A 19,148-nucleotide genomic window follows, 5' to 3' on the forward strand; every position below is an offset into this window, starting at 1 on the left:
GGCTAAGGAAGACTTCCCCTTTCCTGCCCCTGTGCCACTCCTGCAAGTGGCTGGCATGTCCCTGCAGCCCCTGAGAAAGGCAGAGCAGGGGGTCTCCACATGCTGCCCTTGCTTGCGGGCACTGCTCCTGCAGTTCCATTGGATGGGAATGGGGAACTACATCCAATGGGAGGTTTGGGGGCAGTGCTGCCATAGCTCTTCTGCTTCACTGCCTGGGAGTCACCTGTGATAAGTGGTGCCCAGCCAAAGCCTGCCTCCCAAACCCCTGCCTCAGCCCAGAAACCCCTGCTGCACCCCAACCCCTCCCAGTCCTAGCCTCTCCTGCACCCAATTCCCTCCCAGAGCCTGCACCCTGAACCCCTTCCTGCAGCCCAATCCTTTGCCCCAGGCTCAGCCCAGAGCCCTTCCCACACACTGATTTCCTCAGCCCAAGACCAGAGCCTGCATCTCCCTGAACTCCATCCCCCTGACCCCAGCCTGGTGAAAGTGAATGAGATGGAAGAGGGAGGGAGGATGGAGTGAGCAGGGCCAGCCCTCAGAGAAAGGGTGGGGCAGGCAGAGAAGGAGATGGGCAAGGGTAGCTCCTGGATTTCAGTTACCTTCAAAAGTCATCTAATCTGCTTACAAAGGTTAGAGACCAATGGGCTAGAGGAGAGGCACACTGCTAGAGCCTGCAACATTGCCTCTAGGTGGCTCTACTCTGGGCAGGCAAAGCAAACACACAGTCTGTCAGGGGAGCACAGGTTCTAGCTGTGGCAGGGTGGAATGTAAGCAACCCACATTCCCCCTCCCCACTTCTATAACTATTAGTAGTGGTGCTACAGTGAAACTCAAACATCTCAATCACCCTCAGGGCCCCATTGTGCTAGAATCTGTGACTACAGCAACAGCTGGACACCAGCTTCCCCACAGACATGGGCCATTCAGTCACATTTCTTGTAGGACCAAGATCCAAAACTCCAGTCCCTGTCAAGTTTTCTCCTATGCACAACTAGGGCCTTAAGCATTTTTGAGCAAAACTAGGTGTTTCTCTTTTGAACTGAGTCTCAAAGTGGATTGCATGTGACAGACTTTACCAATCACTCTGAGGTCAGGAAGAGAGTACTGCTCAGCTGCTCCCAAGAGATCTGGCTGGCATTCGGACTGCTAGTGGTTTCAGAAATGGATGGTTGATTTCATTCATTAGGAAACCTCTTTACAATGCTTCCTTTAAAAAGAAAGCTTGCCTAATGCTATATTGTTGTTCTGGATAATTATTTTTGGTGGAAGCAGGCCCACTGAAATATCACTTTAGAAACAGAATATATAATAGTGTCAACACTAGTTTTCATCACTCTTTGATCTTGTTTAGGGAAAACAGACATCTAATGTTAGAATAGCACCACCTTGTGGAAATAAATTGCAGAAGTCGGGGTCATCAACTAGAATTATGTCTGCACAAAAACTTGGCAATTTTGCTTGTAATGCAATTGTGCTGATATCTGATCTGGTTTCTGTCCCTGGGAGTTTGAACAGCCCCTTTCTTCCCAGAGTTTCACTCTGAGTTACATGTTTGAATTAAGTCAAAAGAAGCTCAAGGCAGCGTCCCACTAAACAGCAAATGTTCTGCAGTTTCAACATGTAACCCTGAAATTGAGCATGTTCACTCTGTGAACTTGCCTAGAGTTTTGGACAAAGATTTAAGAGTGGGCATATTTCAGGTTCAAGACAGAATATTCTACACAACTCTCCCTGGCAAAACCCAACCACCACCACAGCGCCTAGCTGCCTTCTCAGTTAATTTAACAGCTGCATCCTGTACCCCATTTGGCCGACTTCCCGTGTTTGCAGTTTGCTGAGCTTGATGGATAAGTGTTAAAAAGGAGTTCTTAATCACAGACACAAGCCTCTGAGCCTCTCCCCCCTCCTTCTTCCCCCACAGGCATCGCCCATAAGGCCACATTACATAATGTAAATGACTGAAAGGAATTCCTCACACAGCCTTAGGACATGCATAACACTTTAACACAATAATTTAGCCCCAACTTTGTAACAAATAGCTTCATTGCCAACCGAAGACTCTGTTCTTCCATCTATCCCTAGCTTCTTCCCTTACTTCTGAGAGCAGCTGGTAACATGGTGATTCACACAAGACCTATTTCATCCATGTTCTGTTGGACAGGGGAGAGGAGCAAGATCCAGGGAGAAGGAACTCGCCCTTCTTCTCTCCTTCAGCCAAGGGGTTATTAGATCAAACACCTCTATTGATCAGAGCTCTGCAGAATCCCCTATTTTGGGATTTTTAAGCCAAAACTCAACCCTGTAAATTGTTCCAGGCAATCAACTGGCAGTCATGGTAAGTCAGTGGTGGGTAACCTGCAGTCCAAGGGCTGCATGCAGCCCATCAGGGTTCTATGTGTGGCCTGCTAGACATTTTGTTTACTATTGACCATGTTCAGGGTTGCCAGATTCTGCAGGTTTCCAGCTGTGTAGTTTTGTCATGCCAGTATTACTAAAGTGACACACATGGAAAGCAAGGGCACATGAAGCGAGGTGTGTATTAATTACACACAACACTGACTGTGAGCGCCAAGCATTCCCTCTGCATCCAATCAAAGCACTGCTATGGTTCTATCGGCACACCCTGCAAATTCTACACTATCACGGGAGACTGTCTTGGTAACAACAATGTTGCGGCCCACCAAGAGGAAGGAGAGCCACTCATGTGGCCCACTCCCTAGCCTAGGTTGCCCATTGTTGGTGTGGGCCACTCAGCAGAGATGTAACAAGCACCGTGTGTGAAATTTCTTTCAGTCTCTGAGTCAGCAAGACACTTAAGCACCTGCATAGCTATGCACCTGAATTGCTCCCCAGACTTCAATGGAACTACTCATGGGCTTGAAGCTGCCAGTCACTCGCTGGGAATACCTTCATGAATCTGAGCCTCAATGAGGGGACAGCAGCATTTTGCATGACCTTTCATTTCTGAATGGTCTTGAGGTGTAACCCCCCAAGGCAGCAAAGCCATAAAGCCTTGAGGTACCAATGACACGGCTGACTGGGATGAGCTCCATATTCTCATATACTAAGAAATTATAATGTCTCCTTGCCCAGTGCAAATAGCCATGCTGCTATTTGCATATCCAGCAGCAGCTAAGGATCCAACCAGACTCCCATGTGGTGAGTCCCTTAGCACCTACCAAACCTATTCCTACAACAATAGGCAATACTACTTGCCTGTCTTACCCATGGTCAGCTTTAGCAAGTGAGCCCTCCTCCAGACCGCGCTTGTGGCTAGATGCTGTAAAAGTCACCCAGATACTCTATGCAATTCAGAATTCGGGCCACCTACCAGAGAACATGTTGCCATTCGTACTACTCCCACAGCTGAAAACAAAAGAGCAGTTAGTGAAAATAAACAACAGGCTGGAAGGGTAATGTATGTGCAGCGTGTGGGAAAGCTCATCTGCAACACAGGCATTTCTTTTTGTACTTTATTTTTCAAACTGCTATTAATCACTTTAACTTCCACCTGTGTGGAAAAGCTTCCCCCTGTGGGGCTATTGTCCCTTTCTTCATTTAGTCATGGCAAGCAAACCCTGAGCGGCAAACGCTTACCGCTCACAAACAATGGCATATTAAAAGGCATTGATATTCCATTCACATCAGCACCAGACAGCACATAGGTGCTCAAGGAATTGTTTGCTTGTTTATTAAATGAGATGTCCATCCCCCTAGCTCCTCATGTATTACCTAAAGAGCCACTTTTCATGCGATGTAGTTCTGGTGCCAACATGGATTCAAATGGAGCTCTGCAGATTGACAGTCACTTGTGTATATTTGACTCAGCTCCCCAGTTCTGGCTTCTCTCCAGCTCTTCTGAGAATCAAGATAAGGCTTGTATTTGGTGAGCACTCATGCCTGACAATGTGTGCGCCCAGCTAATCAGCGTGACAATGGAGCAAAATACAATTAATGCACCTGCTGGAGGACACTGTTATAAGCATCATTTTTCTTCTGTGAGTTGGAACAGATAAAAAAAACCTGAATATGTAAAATCTTGAAAAATACAGCTGATGGGGAAAGGGCCATGGTAATGACAGTACAAATACTTTACAGGATGTAACTCAGAGGAAAAGGTCAACTGGTCTCACTAGTCAAGGATGACAGAACAAAAAAAAATAACAGAATTAAACTGGAAGCAAAGAAAATTTAGTTTAACCAAATAGGAAAAAAATTTTAGTTGACTGCAAGTGTGATTAGGCGATGGAACACACAGCCAAAGGAAATGCTGACATCAACAGACACCATTCAGGCTAGACTTCATAATGATTTTGTTATAGGCTATTGGAGGCCTGCCACAGCACAGCCAGATGAACTACATGACCCATTAATAACCCCTTCCCCTTTTTGACTGTGGAGATTATCCACATAAGGAGGGTTGCCAGGACTTCCCTGCAATTCTGTATAATGTTCCAAATAGCACATCCATTGTATAACTACTATACATTCTGTAAAAGGAGAGATCTTGTGCAAAATTTCTTGGGCATTCATGGGAGATGGTTTCAGTTATTCTGCAAGTTGCTTCAAAATCATTACACAAAACCAAAAGGAAGAAAACAAAGTTGCTTGCTTGGTGCTGTAATTCAAAATGGACATTAAATAAATTTTTCATCCTATTTTTGATAGTCCATTTGATTATCACTGGTTAAGTAATATTCATAAATGAATAAAATCTTATTGAAAACCAAAGGTTTTTTTTTTTCAGAACACTTTGGGTACATCTAGAATGCGGCATTATTTCAGTATCTCAAAACAACTATTTCGTGTCTTTTGAACAAGTCCATTATTTTGAAATATAACAAGTTCACTATTCCAACATCCCTGTAAACCTTGTTCCATGAGGACTAAGAGACGTTTTGGAATAGCGGTTTGTTTTGAAATTTCACACAGTATAGGCAGCACCAAATTACAAAATAAGCTATTTCGAAAATAACTCGAAATAAGCTACGCAATTTGCTTATAGCTTATTTTGAGCTAAGCGTGCAGTGTAGATACCCCTTTAATGGCTATGGTTTCTTAGTCATGGAATTTCCTGTTTAGATGCACCTTTGTCATCTCAAGGGATCTGTGCCAAGCATATTTTAAATTGTTGTAATTTTCTGTTGAGTTTCCATGCATTATTGTCAACCAATGGCACAACAAAGGAAAACAGGATGCTCCTCTTTCACAAACATACCTTTCCTCAAGCTGCACCTACCAAGTGGGAAATTTTGTGACTACTCCTTTTTTTTCTTGTGGCAGATGCTCACGTATCAGCAGACAGAGAGATGAGACTACCAAGCTTTCTTCTTGTCCTGCCCAAATTACACTGTGCAAGACTGGAGAAATCCTGCTGTTAGAACCTGTGTATCCAGTTCCACCGGCCCTGATTAGTAATAATAAAAATCCCCATTTTATTACCGTTTTGCCATGTCAGAACATTGTGTGTAATTCAGCTACTGCTGCCTCTTACTTTGGAACAAGGGAGAGTCCCTCACACAATCCATAGCAGAATCCCATTCCAAAGACTGTGATAATCCAAACATTTTAAATGTGATTTTTTGAAAAGCAACCCAGATTCCCCTTGTTGTCTCTCCTGAGCAACCCAGCAGCTATCATTAATAATAATTAAGAAGAAATAGTATTTGCAGAAAGAATAAAATAAGGAATGTATGAGTTTCTAGATGAAATTTGGATGTTTAAGGTGCCAGTAATGGTGTGGCCATTAATTCCTATCAGCAGTTCCCTCCCAACACACCAGTTTTATCCTGGCTAGTCTCAGTTCCCTTTTTACAATTCACATGTCAGTTCCTGTTGTTTGTTATTAGGTCTTTCACTTCCCCGACCATGGTGCGCTCTGACTTCCTGACGACACACAGTACAGGATATGTGCTTGGCTGCCTTTGGATATAACATCTCCAGAGCTTCTGGCAAACTGCAAGTGCTATCTGTAATTTCTATTTTTTTTTTCGCTTTGGCTAGCTAATTGTATCAATTCCTCCACCTTCCCCGCGCCTCATTTATAGCTGTCATTTATATTTTGACAACTATAAATCCACATCAAAGCTGTCACTAAGTGAAGCTGAGCAATCCTGCAAGGTCAAAAAAGAGCTTGTGTTTATTATTTTGGAATTATTATATGCCATATTACTCCCTGTGGTGTTAATCCCACACAGGGAAGAAGAAACTCTTGTGGGTTTGGACCATTATTCCAAGGTGGGTGAGAACCATTCCCTCTCCAACACCCCCCATCACTCCATCGGGCAGACAGGAGTTAGCCTGCAGAAACTGCAGATCCATGCAGAAGAACTGAGAATATGCCCTACATTAATCATCCCTCAATGTCACTGTGGTGCCAAAGAAATCCCACATCCATCAGTTTCTGCCCCAGAACATCTACTCAAGCAAGGAGACGAAAAAGAAGGAATCCTTGGGTATAGGAAAGGATGATCCAAAGAGCCTTCCAGGCCTGTCCCTCCCATCCTGCAGATTCCAACCACTAGAGTGTTTGTGAAGGGGCCTCCACAGGAGTCAAGTGGATATGTACTGATTTCAGCCCTGATAGCTACAGATAAAGGATCAAAAAGCAAAAGGGAAAAGAGACAAATCTGTTATTTTAATATAATCTCATTATTTCAAAACCAATCTCATGATTTTTGAACATTTGAAGTTGGCATCCATTGTTGGGTTCAAACTAAAATTGCATCTCTCTTGCTGTTAATACTCTCCCTTTCTTTGAACTTAAAACAAGCCAAAGGCTGCAGTTTAAAGCATTTGGGTTACACTGACTTAAATTTCAAGTAAGTATCTCTCTGTTTCTTAAAAAGTGCAGGTCACAGAATGACTTTAGTATATTTTGCTTTCCCTAGTCTGGTTTACATCAGCAGTGCCTCAGATTGTATTTTAAATGTTTGCATAGCAGTATCGTAATGTGTCACTTTCTATAGCATAGCACATATGTTGTTTCTTTATATTTGTTGTTTGTTTACTTTATGACAAGATGATAGATGTTCCCAACACAGTACAGGGAAAGACTAGTTGATCACATAAACGCAACATGACTGTAATTTTCCTGCCTTCTGCTATTTTAACTCGACACCGGAGGGCAGTATTGTATGAACGTTAGCGTCCATAAATTGTCACCTCTGTATTTAAAGAAATGCATTGGTACATGAAATCAAAAGCAAGTTTTTAGCTTGATAATCCTGTTTCCTGGGGTGCTGGCTAATTCACCAAAGAAAACAGTCACAAATTATTTCAGTTTCTGGATGCTGCAGTTGTACACAGCATTGCTGTAGTCCTGTTGGTCCCAATGTATTAAAGAGTCAAGGTGGCTGAGGTTATATCTTGCAAAACAACCTTTCAAGCTTACGCAGAGCTCTGCTTTAGGTCTGGGAAAGGTAATCAGAGTGTCACAGCTAAATACAAGGTGGAACAAACTGTTCAGGATATTTCCAAAGATAGATGAAGCGGCCTCTGTTATCAGCCCTCCTGTGGGGGCCAGAGATGGAGGAAGTGATTATTACATCGATTGCTTCAGGACTGGGAAATTCCTAACATCACATCAATCACAATATCTCCATAGTGGAGAGGACAAATACACCATTAATGAAATTCAGCCACTAGGAAGTGATCATTAGAAGGAGTGGCATTGTAATCCTCAACTGTAATTACTACTTTAATGAGAGCAACCAACAGCTCTCCAACACTACCTATTGTAAAGTATTCAAAGAAGACACCCCTCCAAACCACAATATACCTAGAAATGTAAAGATATCATCAAATCTTTCCTCAAACAATTCTAAAAGAAACTCTACACGTTGAAACTCTCTAGTCTAGCACCCTGGGGACTTGACAAGTGCCGAACCAGAGAATTTGCCAAACAGTGGAAGGTCAATATTGTCTAACAGTTTTATCAATACTTCCACTAAGCCAACACTGGGCTCTTCGAAGATATTTAGAGGTAAATTAGAGATAAAGAACAGCACAGAGCACTGAGAGCCAAGACTGGTGGCTATAAACAAACTTTACAGGACTGCAGGAAGCTTTGCTTCATCCATGATAAGTGGACATCCCACTAACTAAAATCATACTGGACCACCCATATTGTCAGATGAGAGAATGTTTGACTAGAGAGATTCAACCTGTAATTCTTCCACTCTACTTTGCATTCATTAGGCCTCAACTGGAGTCCATTTCTGGGCATCATACTTCAGGAAATATGTGGACAAATTGGAGAAGGTCCAGAGAAAAGCACCAAAAATAATTAATAAAACCATAAGAAGTGGAGTGTTTTGAAGTGGGTGAGCTGTCACCATGTCACACTGTGCTGGCACCTGAAACGATGTCAGACTTCCTCCTAAGAATCCAAAGGCAGTTTGGTCCCACCACTGGCAGATTTGGACAAATACCCCTTCTGCCTGGGTAGAATTAGGGAAGGATGCAGAAAAAAGGTTGATGCTCCTTTTCCTCCACAACAGGTTCCAGCTCCTCGGAGTGGTGGGAATTCCCCAATATTCCCAGGCCAGCTGGGAAATCTTCTCTCTCCAGAAAGTGGTGGGTCATCAGCCTCCAGGCCACCGCCAAGTGGGACTCGCCCAGTAGAGTTCCAAAGGAAGCCTCCGAGGAGGAATCATTATCAGATGTCAAAACCATTTCATCTGGCTCCTCACTGAGAAGTAGTGGCTCTAGTCTGAGGCTCTTCCATATAGCCAAGCTATTTTTATCTAGTTATGTTACTATAACCCTTCCGCCAGGTAGCGCAGGCAGCAGTCAGGGCCGGCTCCAATATCTAGGGGTTCCTTTCCATCCATCCAACACAGAACTGGCTCAAGCCCTCACCCAGTAACCTGGGAAATTCACACATAACCCTGGGTGTTTCTGAGAGGCAATGCTTCCCACTCGCAAGCACAGAGTCTGAGCATAGAAAAAAAAACTTGAATCAAAAGAGGGAGAGAAGTAACATGGGATTAACTTGGGAAAACACCACGAACAGAGTTCATAACCAAACCACAAGTAAACATCTTAGCTCAAGTAGGTTGGGCAATGTCCTTTGTGTCTCAGGCTCACAAGTCCAGCAATGTAAGTGTCCTATTGATATGTCCAACCCTTCTCTGTACCTCACTCACACCTGCCCTTGGTCAGGGCAGGCCAAAGTTCATAGGCGATTGGCAGAATTCACCTCTCATAATGAGGCTGGGGGGAGGAGAGGGTGAGAGGGAAGGAGGCATCTCACGCACTCCACTGGTCACTCACCATCCACCTGCTCGCTGCTCTCTGGTGCCGCTTGGGCCCTCCTGCAGCTGCTTCCACCAGCAGCTTGCCACTGCTCCCTCCAGATGCCTGCTAGATGCTCTTGCCTGCCGGCTGCTTGCTCCTGAAAACCAATCTGCAGCCACTTGCCGCTGCTCCCACCAGCCACCTGCCAGTGGCCTTCTGTGGCTCCCACTGGCTGCTTGTGATGGATTTGGCTTTAGGCCAAACCTTGTGATTTCAGCTGTCTGATGTCAGTTTCTCAGTGATTTCAGCTCTTGGCCCACAACACTGTCCAGCCAAAGGATTCCAGCATCCACTGCCCTATCCCCTAAACCGCTCCAGAACCAACCCCACCATCCTATCTCCAGTGGGTCCCTTATCCCGCTTTCCAGAAGCCAGTGCCATCCCTGGGAAGCCTGTATTGGCTGTTCAGCTGCTTCTCAAGTGGGCAGGACTCAAACCCACCACTCTGTGCTCCCTGGAATAACATTTTAAAATAATAAAGAGACTCCTTATGGAGTGAGTTTTATTTCTATCATTAGAAGGGGGGTGGAGAGAGATACAGGTTGAACCAGTCTTACAGCTCACACCTGAAGGGCATGTAGCCTGCTGGTTCAGAGCTCTGTCCTTCCCCACAATTGATGTCACAGAGTTTGGAAGAGAAAGCCTTGTCCATCTGAGATTCTTTACAAAGACAGTGTCTCTCCTTTGAACTGAGCTAAACAGTCTGCTTTTCTGCATTCCCAATAACTGCAAGCATTGGTGGTCATATTTTACAATTCCCACATTTAGGGTTAACATGGTTTGTGACTCCACAACAGCCAAATTGGTTACAATGGGCAAAAAAACATTCTAACAATTGAATATCTGTCAGAACTAAGCAACGGGGTGAACCAGTGTTTCTTAAACTTTTTAAGATCGAGAAACACCAAACAATTTTTTTGATGGGGGAACACCAAGGATTTGCCCCCATGGAAAAGTTGTGAAGCGCGCGCACACACAAAAAAAGGAGGCTTGCCCCTTGAAGGGTGGCCATTCCCTAGGGAAAAGTTGTTGACACCCCCCCCCCCCAAAAAAAAAAGAAAAAGAAAAAAAAAGCTCCCAAATAAAAGTTGTTGAGCAAAAACAAAAACAAAAAAAAAACAAAAAAGGAGGCTTGTCCCTTTAAATTCTGTTCTTTCTGCAGCACACCGGTGTGCCATGGAACACACTTTAAGAAATACTGAGGTGAACTGTATTTACATAACCACACCCAGGATTTCTTTCCCATTCCAGCTGGCTGCAATGGAAGCATTGATTCAGACCCTGTTTACATTACAAAATGTTGAAGCTAATCAAAGATATTTCAGAAAGTTTCTACTTCTATCTCCTGTGAACAAAAAAATCTAAGACAGACAGACGCTGTCAAACATTTCTGTTTTAAGTAGAAGCCTAATTGTAAAAAGGGAGCATAGGGGTGTTACCAGAGCCAAATATCTAGACAAAATGGGCTCTACCATCCACTTGCAAAATACCTGCCTGTGTTCTTAAAAGCTATGTAAAAATCTTAAACATTTATTTCTTAAATATTGACTTGACAAATACCTTTGTGAAATGCAAACTTGCAAATATGTTAGCTAAATGAAAAGGTCCTAACGTCTTTGATGTGTAATGGTAAAATGCTTTATGTGGCTACATGAAATATAATGACTTTGCTAAACTAATGTAAGAAGCCAATTAAGTATAAAATATTTATATTAATGGACAATTAATTAAGTGCTAGCCATGCACAAGCAAACCCTCAACTTACTCTAGAAGACAAGAATCATCTCTACAGTGTAAACTACTTTTAATTACTGAAGCTAAAGACATGTAAGACTTACTTTTAAAAAACTATTTTGAGAACTAAATCCTTTTTGCATAAAGAACAGGAGTGTTTGGAGATTTTGAAAACAGAATTTCATTTCCTGTCAAATCCTAAAAAAATTAAATCGCACAGAAACTATACTGAATAAAAAGAAAATGCGACAGCTAACTTTAAAAGTTATTTTGGACCATTCCTGACACAAAGAACAAAGGCAATTTTTAAATGTTGCATGTTCATTAATCTGATTGCATAATCAAGAACTGAGCATGTCGCTTAAGCCAGCATTGAGAGGGAACAACACAATTTTGAATATAAACAAGCCTGAACAATGCATATTTTCCTGTAATTTCATAACCATAGGAAGAAGGGCATTAAAATTCTGAAACGAGCCCCCTCACATTCAGTTTCTGATATATTCCACAAGCATGCTGTCACAGATAGATAAGAGATGCAGCAAACATTCAAGAAGAAACCTACCAATGGAAAGAAAACCTTACCAACTCAGAGAGAGGATTTGGGGAAATGAAGTCAACTAAAACACTGGCAGGGGATAGGATTTAAAACTCTTATATGATTTTGCTGAAATATTGAAATGCTATTGTAATTTAACAGTCTAAAAATTTCTTCTGTTAATCAGCAAGTGGTTAAACCATATATTCTTGGAAAGGAGACAGGGGCTAAACGTTGGTAGACAGGGAACTAGTGTGATAACTGGATTTAAAATTTTTAATATTTGTGATTGGCCTGTCTTAGGACAGTTCCTTAAATGCCTCTAAGAGTTTGTCTCCACTACTGCAGGGATCAATGCTGTGGAGATTGATCCTTCAGGGGTCAATTTAGCAGGTCTAATGAAGACCCACTAAGTGGACTGCTGATCACTCAGACATTGACTCTGGTATTCCACTGTAATGAGATGAGTAAGGGGAGTCAACAGGAGACTTTCTCCCATTGACCCAGAATGGTGCAGACTTACAGTAAGTAGATCTAAGCTACCTTGACTCAAATTGTGTATCTTAGATAGACTTGAACCTGTCTTCCTCTATTTCACAGGGTTTAGTTAAGATTGCTTTCTTTGCCCATCTATAAATGTTTATAATATTATTAATAACTAGAGAGGCTTCATTGCCTTTAAATACATTATTTTGCTGATATATAAACAGTTTCAAGTATCTAACAAGACACTAAAACTGAATTTACAACAGTCTTGGAAAATATTGTATTTTGGCCTTAACTTCCGATAAGAAAATGGCCCTCAGAGCTCACTCTCAAAGATGTAATCTCTATTAAGAACTCTCCACTGAGACAGAAGAAGAGGTTGACATTTATCATTTTGTTTGGTCATTTGTGTTGTTTTATTTAATATTTTCTCTTCCTTTCATTAATAATAAAAGAGTGCAACTAATAATTGTGATTATTTGGCTGGATCATTGTGTTTTCCTAATGCAGGTAAAAGAATCCCTCTGATTAAATAGTGGTAGCTACACCGTTGTTTTGACAGTATGAACACCACCAATTAGTAAGAGCTGACCTACCCTTTTTCATATCTCTAAACTAAACATTTTAGGGTTTTTTGTTTTGTTTTGTTTTTAAATAAAACTAGCTGTGTCCAACAATTTAAAACTAACTCGCTCCAGCCCTCATATGGCACCAACAGCAAATAGCAACCAGGCTTGAAACAAGCTATCATCTAAAATTTGATCACACACAAACTGTTCAAACAGTGAACAACTCATACAAATCACGACTGGCCCATGGATAATTTGTGAAAACAAAATTAATCAGAGAAATATATGTAGTGAATAATTCAAAGACCTCTAATTATGGCATAGTTTTACTAAACTCAGCTTTTACTCGTGCTTATCTATAGATCAGTCTTGTGAATGTAATAGATCTTCAATTATCCAACAGCCGTTCATATTGTAATTTACATTAGCCAAAACTAGGCAGTCCCTGGAATGCATAATTTGCATTGTAAAGTTCCCCTTTTCCTCAAAAATCCATTTGGCTAGATAAATTCCATTAGCTCTCTCCTTGGATTAATAGGATTCTATTATATTGTCTGTAATAAATCCAATGTTGGAATGTAACAGCCTATTTGGGATATATAAATGGGTAGAATGGCCTCAGTCTCACATTGCTCACTCATTTAAAAGCCACTATTTACAAAAACAAACTTGTTTTCCACTCAGAGATCCAAGTTTTCAAATTGGCATGGCCCCAGAGCAGGAAGGAAGGCACGCAGCCCCAGCCTCCCAGACTCCAGAGTACAGCGAGGGCAGGCACAGAGAACAGTTCAGGCTCCTGGACTCCAGAGCACAGTTCAGGGCATCTGCTTCTATATCCTCCCTCTGTGGTCCCTACAGGACTTCCAGGGCCTCACCTGTCATTTTCTCTTCAGTAGACTCCCATATCTCTCTCCTTCCTGACTTTGTTTTTTTCCAGCTGCATGGCTCCGGTGACATCCCCACAAGCCAGCCTGCCTAAACAGAGCAGCGTCTGCACTTCACTTTCTCTCTGAAGGCTCTGATCAGTTTCATTGCTCACACCAGTTATAAATAATCAAACAGCTTTGTCTGGCAAGCTCATTTATTATCGTGAAAGCAGTACAGAGAAAACACACTAAAAACAGAAAAAGGACCTACACACGTGCTAAAACGCTTACCAGATGTCACCCCAACTCCAACCACAGGCTCTGGAAGATCTTGGTCCTGCCAAGCCCACAATTAAAGTTTTCTCTGTGATTACAAGTTCAAAACAGTCTCAGATTCAAAACCAGAACAACTTTGAATAATTCAGTCATTTCTTCATAGACCTTGGCTCTTTGATCTTGAGACTGTGGGAAGAGGCAATCAGTACATAAGCCTATCCCCAGGGTATACCTTCACAAGGATAGGTTGTTATATAACCAGAGATAGGAATTTGCATTCACCTTCCCCAGAGATTTCTCCAGGCAAACCAACTGACACCGTTCTGCCCCAAAAGTCCATTCTTGCCTGGCATATTGTTCTGTGGAGGCCTTGGCAGGCTTCACACCACCCCCTCAGAGGTAACAGACAAAGCCAGCCCACAATAATATATAAGCTTTGCATTTAATACAGCAGCCTCAAGAGATACTCAAACTGAATTGAGTAAGATTCCCAACATTATAGCAATTTCCTGCCATATCTGTCACAGATGCCTCTTCAATCTAAAAAAGACCCAACAAAAATCAGTGAGTAAATCCTGAAGCTGAAACAATTTACCAAGGGATGCAGAGGAATCTTCATCACCTGAAGTTTTAAAAATCAAGACTGGGTAGCTCAAACTGAAGTTATGGGTTAGCTGCAACAATTGCTGGGTGAGAATCCATGGCCTTTATTGTACAGGAGGCCAGACCAGATGATCACAGTAGATCCTATTCTAACTTAAAATGTATTAATAAGGTCCCTGTGGAGAACAGGCAAATGAGACAGGTGAGACAGACAATGGAGTGAGAGATAAAAATTGAGATGGAAAGACAGAAATTGAATAGTGGGGAAAAGTTTACAGAAAAAAAATGAGGTGAAAGGAATAGAGAGAAAAATTTCCCTTGGCAGAAGCAGCAAACATTATCAGGGAACATAATTATTTTTGCCTAAGACTGTCTCTACACAACACTCCTTACAACAGCAGCCATCCCACGGTAAGGTGCGCAATACAGCTGCTCTTAGTCAGTGGGAGACAACTTTCCAGTGTCAAAATAAAAATCACCACAAGTGAGAGGTGGTAGCTTCGTGGCCCAGAGCGTATCTCACACCAATGAAAGGCTGTCCACACGGGCACTTTTCGTCATTAAAACTTCTGTCATTTGGGGGAGGAAGGTAAAGAGCAGGGTAGACACAGGCTGAGTTTACAGAATGATTGGGTGTTATTGTAAATAAGACCCTTTACAGTCCTTTCATGTGATGTAAATATACAAAGACATACACCTGAAAATGTAAGGACTCGTATAACGATGATCTATATCTTCCCAGGAAACAGCTGAATAAAGGTTGTAAATCCGACCAATCATTCCTTTCCAGCTAAATCTTTTTGAGAGAGAATGTTAGTTTCTTGCTTTTTATGTACATAAGGATAAAAAACAAACCAACCAAGTCAGAAAAGCACAAATCCATCCCAGTAACAAAAATAATAGAGCCGCAAGTCTAAGGTTTCCTGCTCCCAGGCTACTTTTCAATATGTTTGGAACTCCCAAGATCCTGCAAGTGTTTTAGGCTGTGTTGGGTTTTAAATCTTAGCTGTGGCACATTAACCACTCTTCCTTCCCCCATTAATTTTTGTGTACTACGGCTTGTGCTGCAGGCAGCCGTCCAATTGACTTGTCCAGCTCCAGTTAATGGAGCAGTGAAATGATGTAATCCAGAGACGGAGAATATAAAAGGGACTAGCAGCAACACACTGTAGGGCCATTAATCAAGAAGAGAGATGTTCAGTCTACTAGCTGCTTTGTCATCATTTGGGGTTACCCTCCTCCTTACTGAATCTAAAACCTAAGAAGCTGATTGTGATGAAGGGAAACCAAACTGAGCAGACTTTTCCCCAGTATGTGAAATGTAACGCCTCAAGCCTTTAGCAACAGAGTTCAGCACCATATATTCTGTCTAATTAAGATAACCATATCTGTGTGTGGCTGGCTGCAGCCTCTAGGCCCAGGATCTAAGTATGCATGCCCTTGGCATTTAGAAAGTCCAGATGTCTTTATCTTCTTGGGCATCGAGTTAGAGTTTGTCCAGATGGCATCTTGATTGCTGGAAGCTCAACCGATTGAATTTCTGGGGCCGTTATTTGCATAGCACTTTAGATACCTACTGCTCTCACCATCATGTTAAAATGAGTTTGCCAAGTGCCAGGAGGGAGGCCAGCTCACTATCTAACAAGTCAGTGGCATTTCTTAGCATGTGCAGTTAACATCCCAGCCCAGGTCCATATTCATATTGCTTCCACTGAACCAGAACGTAGGCTCTGGGTTAGTCTTTATTGGAATTCCCCCTCCCTCAGGAGCAAACCTTAGAGACTGGCCAGCTGACTCAGGCTCCCACCACAGCAATGCAGCTGTTCCTACTTGCCTAGAGCTTAGACTCTGAAGCCCAGCAAGTCGGGGTGTATCTGAGAGTCTGGGCCCAGCCCCATTGGGGATCTCTACACTGCTGTATTTAGTTCCATGGAAGTCTGAGTCAGCTGAGCCAGGTTCTGAGACTTGCCAATGCTTTGGGTTGTCTTTGAGCAGTGTAGATGTCACCAGTGTCTGCTCTGGATTTCAGCTGCACTTAGCTAAGCCCCGTGTGTGGAACATCTAGTAGTATTATCCCCATGGCCACTGAATGGGATCCCTCAGTGTTAACAAAGAAACAGCTTGGTCTATTACTGAGCACAGCTAACAGGTCAAAGTAGGCAGCATGGCGGCATTTTTAAAAGGGTGCAGCATTGGCCTAACCTTGCTTCCATTGAAATAATTTCTTAATTAAGCCAAACTGTCCATCTTGGGTTTGTTTTTACAGTACCCTGCTCCCAGTCTCTTGAGTATGGCTGGAATTCTCTTCCCAGGTACAGCATCCACCCTCTCTACATTCACATCCCTCTTCAAAGCTCAAATACACCAACATCATGTCAGCAAAACTACTGCCACCTGTTAACAAAGAAAGGCCCTTCTTGTTTAGATCTCCGTGTTCTGTGCTGTCCATTTATTTAGAAGCAGCAAGCTCATCCTCCATGTTTTGTGAATCACCAACTGCACTGTTGTTACCCTGCGGAACTCTTTGCCAGAGGTCAAAACTATAACAGAGCTCCAAGAAGAACTAGATAAATCAAGCCAGGATGTTGTCCCTAGACCATGGGTGGGCTGCAAATGGAAGGGGTGAGGCCAGGATGCTTTCAGGCATCCCCACCCCCAGACCATGATTGGTCTGGGGGTGGGGGAGCCCCTTTGCCCCCCCCCAGGTTATCCCTAGGCACCCATGTCCCTGGCAGTGGGAGGAGACTTCCCACACTCCCCCACCCCAGGTCAATCAGGGCTGGTGGGAGAGGGAGCATGCAAAGTCTCCGCCCACCGTGCCAGGAACTTGTGGTGCTTCTAAGTGCCATGCACTCCTCACAGGGCGGGGGCAGGGCGGAGGAAACCTTCCATGCTCTCCGTGCCTCCAGGCCAATTAGGGCTTGGGGGGAGAGAGTGCACAAAGTGTCCTCCTGCCCTGTCAGGAGTCCGTGATGCTTCAAAGCCCCGCGTTCTCCTGGCAGGGCAGAGGAAACTTCATGTGCTTTCCTCTGCCCCCGGGCCCTAATTGGCCTGGGAGCGGAGGAGCAGCAGGGCCTCCACAGATTGGATCAACCTGCTTGGCGGGCTGGATCTGGCCCACGGAGGCTCTTTTGCCCACTCCTGCCCTAGACTCTTTTTGCCCGAAGCTGGGAATGGGATACAGGTTGGGAACACCTGGCATTGGCCACTCTGTTGGAAACCAGGATACTGAGCTAGATGGACCAGTGGTTTGGCACAGTATGACTGTTCCTACATTCTCAACACAGACATAAGCATTTCAGAAGGAGGAAAGATTCCCTTTTAGGAGGCTGTCTTATACACAGCCTGCTCATTTTTGTCACGCAGCTCCTCTGATACTGTAGCTTTCCCCGATCAGAGGCCCTTCACCTCTTCATCCTTCCCATTGTAACAGGTTTTGATCACATCTTTCTTGGGCTGACTGCTAATGGAACATGGCCCACAGTTCTCTTGAATGCCTGCTCAGTTTCTTCTTTAAGAACAATGGGGAACATATTCTAGTTCTAATTGAGCATAACCACAATCGGGTAAAATGGCAAAATAGCAATTCAAAGCATCTCAATTCCTTTTGCTAAAATAGGGAACTTGTCACAAACATTCTGTTCGTGTTTAACCTGAACAGGACAATTTGGATATAAAGATTAGAGCCAAGGGATCTAAGGGGAAGGGCAGATTCAGCAACAGTTAACTGGACTGAATCCTGCCCTCACACACAATGTAACCTCAGTGAAAGACATGTGTCCAAGTCAGCTATGGAGTAAGTAAGCAGAATTCCATTAAAGACAGAGGAATTGACTACACTTGTGTGAACAAAGTCAATTTGACCCAATGGGGTTTCACAGAGTGTAAAGCCAGAAGATCAGGCAATGTAGCAGTGACTAATGCCAGTTAGTGTGGGGTATTTTTCCTATTTTCATTCTTGCATTTTTATATGCAAGCCCTGCCCCTTTGTTTCCATCTGTGACTGTGCAGTGAGAAACATGATTGAAAGGGCAAATACTTTTGCTTTTCAGCGCATCAGCAAGCAACAGACGAGGACAGCTTTGGGTCTGTCTGCTGGTTCAGCAACAGTAAAATGTGAAAAATCTAAGTTTCGAGATATAGGCTCTGAAGTTGTTAAGTTCTTCTTCCTTTTTCTTGGTGCGGTGCAGTTTCAATTTCAACAGCAAAATTCAATACTGGCCAGTGTTGTTTGAAGCTGTACTTTGAATTTTCAATTTAATTGCAGCCACACTTGCCCTTCTGCCAATGAATTTCAGCCCCACTTTCCTCCTTCACCCATCTTTATCTCTTCTTCCAAAATGCCCCAGACCCCTGGAGCTCTCTTTCAGTACCACTGAGCCAGCCACTTGTAGTGCCCCTCAGAGAGAGGAGATTAGATTAGGCCTGGTTGTACTAAATGCAAAGTGGATTGTTAACTGTAGACGCTGCTCTATGGCACTCTCTGGCCTGCCTAGTAGTAACAGGCAGCATCTGCCTACTGTGTGTAGTCATGGAAGAAATTGCTGACGACAGTACAGAAGTCACTCTTGTTTGGCAATGCTTCCTCAAATTCATTTCTGCAATACCCAACGCTATTGCACAACCAGCCGCTCTTTATAAGACAGTTACAAAACTGTTCTCAGATAAAGCCTTCTGCTGGCTCTCTCAGTGCATTCAGGCCTGATGCATGTTATCTGGCTGGTTAGACTGTAAATGCCTTGGTAGCAACCTGTCTCCTTCTCTACCTTGTACAGG

The sequence above is a fragment of the Pelodiscus sinensis genome, chromosome 6 (assembly GCF_049634645.1).
Source record: "Pelodiscus sinensis isolate JC-2024 chromosome 6, ASM4963464v1, whole genome shotgun sequence".
NCBI lineage: Eukaryota > Metazoa > Chordata > Testudines > Trionychidae > Pelodiscus > Pelodiscus sinensis.